Source organism: Chinchilla lanigera, unplaced genomic scaffold (assembly GCF_000276665.1).
Source record: "Chinchilla lanigera isolate Chin_1 unplaced genomic scaffold, ChiLan1.0 scaffold00041, whole genome shotgun sequence".
In the NCBI taxonomy this organism is placed as follows: domain Eukaryota; kingdom Metazoa; phylum Chordata; class Mammalia; order Rodentia; family Chinchillidae; genus Chinchilla; species Chinchilla lanigera.
The window spans coordinates 5,278,632-5,285,968 of NW_004955442.1; positions in this window are offsets into that span (position 1 = coordinate 5,278,632).

Sequence of the window (7,337 nt, forward strand, 5' to 3'; positions counted from 1 at the left end):
CACTGAGACACGGACAGCTTCAGAAAGCTCCGTGCACCTCACCACCACCCAGAGTGATGCTGAGCCCTGGACAGCATTGGGAGCCTCAGTAAGCCACCCACCATACTCCCAACATTGCAGGAGTGATGCTGAGCCTCTAACAGCTTCAGAAGCCTTGGTGAGCTGCCACCCCCAACCTCTCACCATCCTGGGAGCAATGTCCAGACCTAGAAAGCTTCAGGAAACTTGGTAAGCCAAGACCCACCTACCCACCATCATGGAAGTGACACTGAGCCCTGGTGAACTCTGGGAGCCTCTGTGAGCTTCCCTGTGACCCTACACTGTTGCAGGAGAGATGCAGAGCCTTGGGGAACTTTGGCAGCCTTAGAGAGACACCACTCACCACCCCACCATTGTGGGAGGGACACTGAGTCCCAGGGAAATTCAAGAGCCTTAGCGAGAAACACCCTGCCCCTTACTACCACAAGAGTGATGCTGAGCCCCAGTATATGTTGGGAGCTTTGAAAATGTCAAAAGAAAGGAGAAAATACAATCTCAGACCTCCACCCCTTCCAGAAAAAGTCCAAGAGACATTGACAGAGAAGAATGTGGAAGTCACACACCTGAAATTTCTGACATGATAGCAACTGAAGTAAAGAAACAACTCCATCAGGCCATAGAAGAAATCAGATCAGAAATAATCTCTCAGGTAAAAATAAAATGACAACCATAATGAAAGAATTACTCAGCACACCTAAGAAGACATAGATGAGAAAATACAGGAGCACAGCAAAATGATGGAAACATTGAATGAACAATATAGGAAACAATTAGAATGCATGAAACAGATTCAGATATCTAAGAAATTAAAAATTCCATCAAAAACTGGCAAAACCACTTGAATGAAACTGAAGATAGACTTTCAGATCTTGAAGGCAGCATTGTAGCTAGGGATCACAAAAGGAAAGATTTCTTAAAAATAACAAGGAACCAGTAAATAACAATTCAACAGCTGCAAGATGATGCAAAGAACAACAATATAAGACTGATAGGTGTCAACAAAACATCAGGAGTCAAAATGGATGACATAAAAAGACTATTTGCAGAAGTAGTAGCAGAAAATTTCCCAAGCTTGGGAGAAGAATCTGACATACAGTTAGTGAGGCATATAGGACTCCAGCTAACCATAACCAAAATAAATCTAAACCCAAATACATAATAATCAAGGTCCCCAAAATACAGCAAAAGAACAGAATATTTAAAGCTGTTAGAGAAAAGAAACACATTACTTAAAAAGGAAAGGCCATTAGAATCATGGCAGATTTCTCAAAACAAACCATTAAGTTAAGAACAGCTTGGAGTAAAGTATTTTAGGTTCTGAAAGAAAATAACTGCCAATCCAGATTGATGTACCCTGAAAAGCTATCTTTCAAAATTAATGGAGAATGGGGCTGGGGATTTAGCTTACTGGCACAGCGCCTGCCTGGCAAGCATGACATTGTGAGTTCGATTCCTGGTACCGGAAAAAAAAAATCGAAATTAATGGAGAAGTAAGATACTTCCATGACAAAGAACTGAAGTAATTCATCACCACCAAACCAACCTTACAAAGAGTACTGCAAGATATTCTAGAAAGAGATAAAAATGACCACAACTTCAAGAATAACAATAGAAAGAAATCAACAAGCAAAGCAAGCAGTTAAGCAGAGAGGAAAAGTAGGGAACAAACAGCAGGAAAACAACATGATAAAGATAAGCCAGTACATATCAGTTATAACCATCAGTATAAACGGCCTCAATTCACCAATCAAAAGAAATAGAATGGCAGAGTGGATCCAGAAACCAAATCCAACAGTATGCTGTATACAAGAAACACATTTTTTTTTTTGTCATTTTGAGAAAGGGTCTCACTATGCAATTAAGGCTGGCCTTCAGCTCACTTTGTGGCCCAGGCTGGCCTTGAATTAACAATGATCCTCCTGCCTCAGCCTCACAAGTGCTGGGATTACAGATGTGCATCACAAAGTCCAGCATGAAACACATTTAACTCAAAAGGAAATTCACAGACTGAAAGTCAAAGGGTAGAAACAATACTACATGTGACAGGTATGCAGAAAAGCAGGGGTAGCTATTCTGTTTGCAAACAATGTCAACTTCAAACCAAGAATAATCAAAAAAGATAAAGAAGGTCATTACTCACTTGTTAGGGGAAAACTGCAAGGGAAGGGAAAACAATCATAAATATCTATGCACCAAATACAGAAGCACCCAAATATATAAGACAAATTTTAACAGACATAAAAAATCAAATAAGCAATAATATATTCATAAGGGGGACATTAACACCCCATTGTCACAAAGAGATAGATCAACTAGGCAAAAAATCAGCAAAGAAATAACAGAACTAAACCAAACCTGTGAACAAATGGATTTAGTAGACTTTTAGAGAATGTTCCACACAAGAACATCAGATATGCATTCTTCTCAGCTGCACGTGGGATATTCTAAAAAATAGACCATATAGTAGCTCATAGAACATGCTTAAGGAAACACAAAGGAATTGAAATTGTCCCATGCATATCATCGGACCATAGTGCAATGACATTGGAAATTACTGACAAAAGTAATCATAAAAATTCCATAAACACATGGAAATTAAATAACACCCTCCTGAACAACAAATGGGTCACAGATGAAATTAATGAAGAAATTAAACAATATTTAAAATCAAACAAAAATGCAGATACAACTTACCAGAACCTGTGGAATGCAATGAAAGCAGTCCTCAGGGGGAAATTTATAGTGTTGACTTCTCACATCAGGAAAACAGAATGAGCACAAAGAAACAATCTTATGCTGTACCTCAAGCTTCTAGAAAAAGAAGAGCAAGTCAATCCCAAAGCCCAAAGAAGGCAGGAAATTATAAAGATCACAGCAGAAATTAATGCAATGGAGACTAAGAAAACAATAGAAAGAATTAATGAATTAAACAGTTGGTTTTGAAAGAATATATAAAATTATTAAGTCCCTAGCTAACCTTATCAACAAAAGGAAATAAAAAACTAAAATTCATGCAATAAGGAATGAAAAGGGTGAAATCACTAGAGATCCTATAGAAATTCAGCAAATTATCAATACCTACTTTGAAAATCTTTGCTCTCATAAAGTGGAAAAAGCAGGGGGCCGGAGATATAGCTCAGTGGCACAAGCGCCTGCCTGGCAAGTGCAAGGTCCTGAGTTCGATTCCCAGTACAAAAAAAAATAAAGCAATTTAGTAAGACCCTGTCTCAAAATTCAAGATGGAAAACACAGAAGAAATGGACAGATTCCTAGGTACATATGAATTACCAAACCAGAATTAAGAAGATACAAAAATCCTGAATAACCCAATATGAGCCAATGAAATTGAAAATGTAATTTAAAAAATTACCAACAAAGAAAAGCCTAAGTCTTGATGGATTCACAGCTGAATTTTACAAGAATTTTAGAGAAAATTTAATGCCAGTTCTTCTCAAACTGTTTAATGAAATAGAAAGGGAAGCAATTCTCCCAAACTCATTCCTGGATACAAGTATTACCCTAATACCAAAACCAGAAAAAGACTCACCTGAACAGAGAACTACAGGCCTATTTCCCTAGTGAACATAGATGCAAAATCCTCAATAAAATATTAACACACAGAATACAACAAATCATCCAGAAGATTATATACCATGACCAAGTGGGATTAATCCTAAGAATGCAGGGATTGTTCAATACACACAAAGCAATAAATGTGATACATCATATCAACAGAGCCAAAGACAAAAATCACATGACAATGTCAATAGATAAAGAAAAAGCTTTTGATAAAGTCCAACAATCATTTATGATAAAAACTAGAGAAAATTGGAATACATGATGTTTACCTCAATTTGATAAAAGTCATCTATGACAAACCAACAGCCAATACCATACTAAATGGAGAAAATTGAAATCTTTCATTTTAAAATCATGAACAAGACACAGATGTCCACTGTCACCACTCCTATTCAGCATAGTCCTGGAAACATTAGCCAGAGCAATTAGAGAAGAGAGAGAAATACAAGAAATAAAGATAGGGAAGGAAGAAGTTAAATTATCATTATTTGCAGATAAAATGATATTCTACATAGAAGACCCCCAAAACTCTGCCAAAAGACTTGTAGATTTAATAGTCAAATTCAGTAGTGTAGCTACATACAAAGTAAATACTAAAAAATCAATAGCATTCCTATATACAAACAACAAACACACTGAGAGAGAAATTAGGGAAGCCATATCTTTTACAACAACATACAAATAAATGAAATACTTAAGAACCAATCTAACAAAAAAGTAAAAGATTGATACAGTGAAAATTACAGTACACTGAAAAAAGAGATCAAAGAAGATTTCAGAAAATGAATATTCCTTGCTCATGGATAAGAAGAATCAACATTGTGAAAATGGCCATACTCTCAAAATTGTTATACAAATTTAATGCAATCCCTATTAAAATATCATTAGTATACCTCAAAGATCTAGAGAAAACGTTTCTAAAATTCACCTGGAACCAAAAGAGACCTAGAATAGCAAAAGCAATCCTGGGCAACAAAAGAAAGGCAGGAGTCATCACAATCCCTGACTTGAAATTATACTGCAAAGGTACTGTAATAAAATCAACATGTACTGGCAGGAAACCACATCTGAAGATCAATGGAACAGATTAAAAGATGCAGACACAACTACAAACACACTCAGCCACCTTATCTTTGACAAAGGGGCCAAACATGTGCACTGGAAGAAAGATAGCCTCTTTCATAAATGGTGCTGAAAAAACTGGCTTTCTACATGCTGAAGAGTAAAATTAGACCCATGTCAATCATGCACAAAACTAAAGTCAAAGTGGATCAAGATCTAAATGTTAAAACAGAAAATCTATATACTGGAGGACAAAGAAGGTAGAAATCTTGAAGACGTATGGTAGGCAGAGAGCTCATGAACAAAAACCAAACTGCAGAGGAAATACTTCAAGGAATCAACAGCTGGGATCTCATCTTATTGAAAAGTTTTTGCACATCAAAAGAAATCATCAACAGTATAAAAAAAACCTGAAGAATTGGGAAAAAATTTTTGCTAACTGTCCCCCAGACAAAGGACTTCTATCTAGAACATATAACGAATTAAAAAATAATCAGGTCCCCAAAATTCAAAGACCCAATACAAAAATGTGCATTTGAGATGAATACACACTTCTCAGATGAAGAAATACAAATGGAGAATAAATACATCAAAAGATGTTCAATATCATTGTTCATTCAAAAAATTCAAATTAAAACAACACTGAGATTCCATCTCACTCAAGAAAGAATGGCTATCTTCAAGATGTCAATCAATAATAAGTGTTGGAAGGGCTGTGAGAAAAAAGGAACACTTTTCCACTATTGGCGGGAGTGTAGACTGGGCAAGAAATTAGGGAAGCCACTAAGAAATTAGGGATACCACTGTGGATATCAGTGTGGAGATTTCTCAGGAAAATAGGATTAGAGATCCCATTCAACCCAGCTATTGCCCTTCTAGGTATTTTTCCAGGAGAACTAAAACCATCTTACCATGGTGATATATGTGCACCCATGTTTATAACAGTGCAATTTGTAGTAAGTAAATCTTGCGAATACCCCAAATGCCCATCAATGGAGGAAGGAATAAAAAAGATGTGGTATTTTTATACAATGGAGTGTTAGTCAGCCATAAAAAGATAAACTAGAGGCTTTTATAGGTAAATGGATACAACTACAGACCGTACTCATAAGTGAAATAAATCAGACCCACATATGTAAACAGCATATTGTCTCCCTAGCATAAGAACATGAAACAGTAAATAAAACCTAAAAAGTACAATAGATACTGTGAAAGGGCAAGAAATTCCTCAAAGGGAAGGAACAACTGGGATGAAGGAAAGGGGAAAAGAAAGAAACAAGGGAAAAGTACATATGTATATACAAGGATAACAGGGATAATAGTACTGCTGATGTCTATTGGTTTATTGAAAGGAACAGTTAATGCTTAAATCTTTTTTATTTGACCAATTTTTCATGCTTCTGTCTGGTAATCTGAACAACTAATTTGAAGACAACAATATACAATATAAAAACCATTGTTGAATTCTTACCATCTTGATTAATGAAATTCTGCACTGTTTCTAATGTTTTCTAATTTTTATTCTTTCATTGTATTATCAATTTTGCATTATTACATCTTCTAATCTCAGCAACTTCATTGAAGATAACAATACATAATATAGCAATCATTGCTAATTTCCTGTCATCTTGTTTTGAAATTCTGTACCATTTATAATGTTTTTGTGTTGGTTTTTATCTTTGTTGTTATTTTGTTTTCTCTTTTAAATAAAAAATAATAAAGATTCAACATTATTTAGGCATGTACTGTGTCATATTATGTATCATATGGCACATACTATGATACACGTTATGTGAGATAGGGACTATTATTATCTCTGTTTTCCAAATGAATAAAATGAGACTTAAAGAAGTCACTTGTCCTAAATCACGTGTATAATAAATAGACAACCAAGATTTGAACCTTAGCTCGCAACAATATCATGGAGAAATAGGAAATATGGCTACCATACTAAAAAAAGGTAGTTGGTAAAGATTAAATGCCACCACTTTTGGTTTTTAGTGGTTCTTCACTAAATGGTATTCATCCTTTTCTCACTAATCTTTCTAGATGATAAGTCTGTGAGGGGAGTTCTAATAATTTAAAAAGATAGTTCTTTATGTTGTAAATTCTTGAGGTCAATGGGGAAATTCAAATTCAGCAAATGAAAGAAATTTTAAAGTATCTTAGTAATAATATTATCCTGCTCTATATATCCTCCAACGCCTGAGACTTTGCATGGATATTCAAAGATAATCTCTGGTGGCGTTATGTGAGGCAGGCAGTGTCATCAACATATTATTCCTACTGAGAATTAAGCAGGACATGGTTGCCTTATTCAGGTTCACCCCATTAAGACTGGGGAACTGAGGCAGGCTCTCAGTCCAGGGAGTCTGATTTCAGAATTTTAAACTCTGCCCACAGAACCTCACTGCCTTCTTATAGCCCTTAATATGCAATATTGTTATACCACATTTCTTGCTTGGGGGTGGTTAGAGCCTGAATCAAGGGCCCTCTGCATGCTAAGCACATGCTTTACCACTGAGCTATACCTCCCACCCTTCTTTTTTTTTGCATTTTTGGCTGCAGCCAAATTCGGGCTTACAGCCAGGATTATCATAATCATCCAAGAAGATTCTGCTCCACTTGTGGATTCAGTTCCCATTTAAAGGTAACAT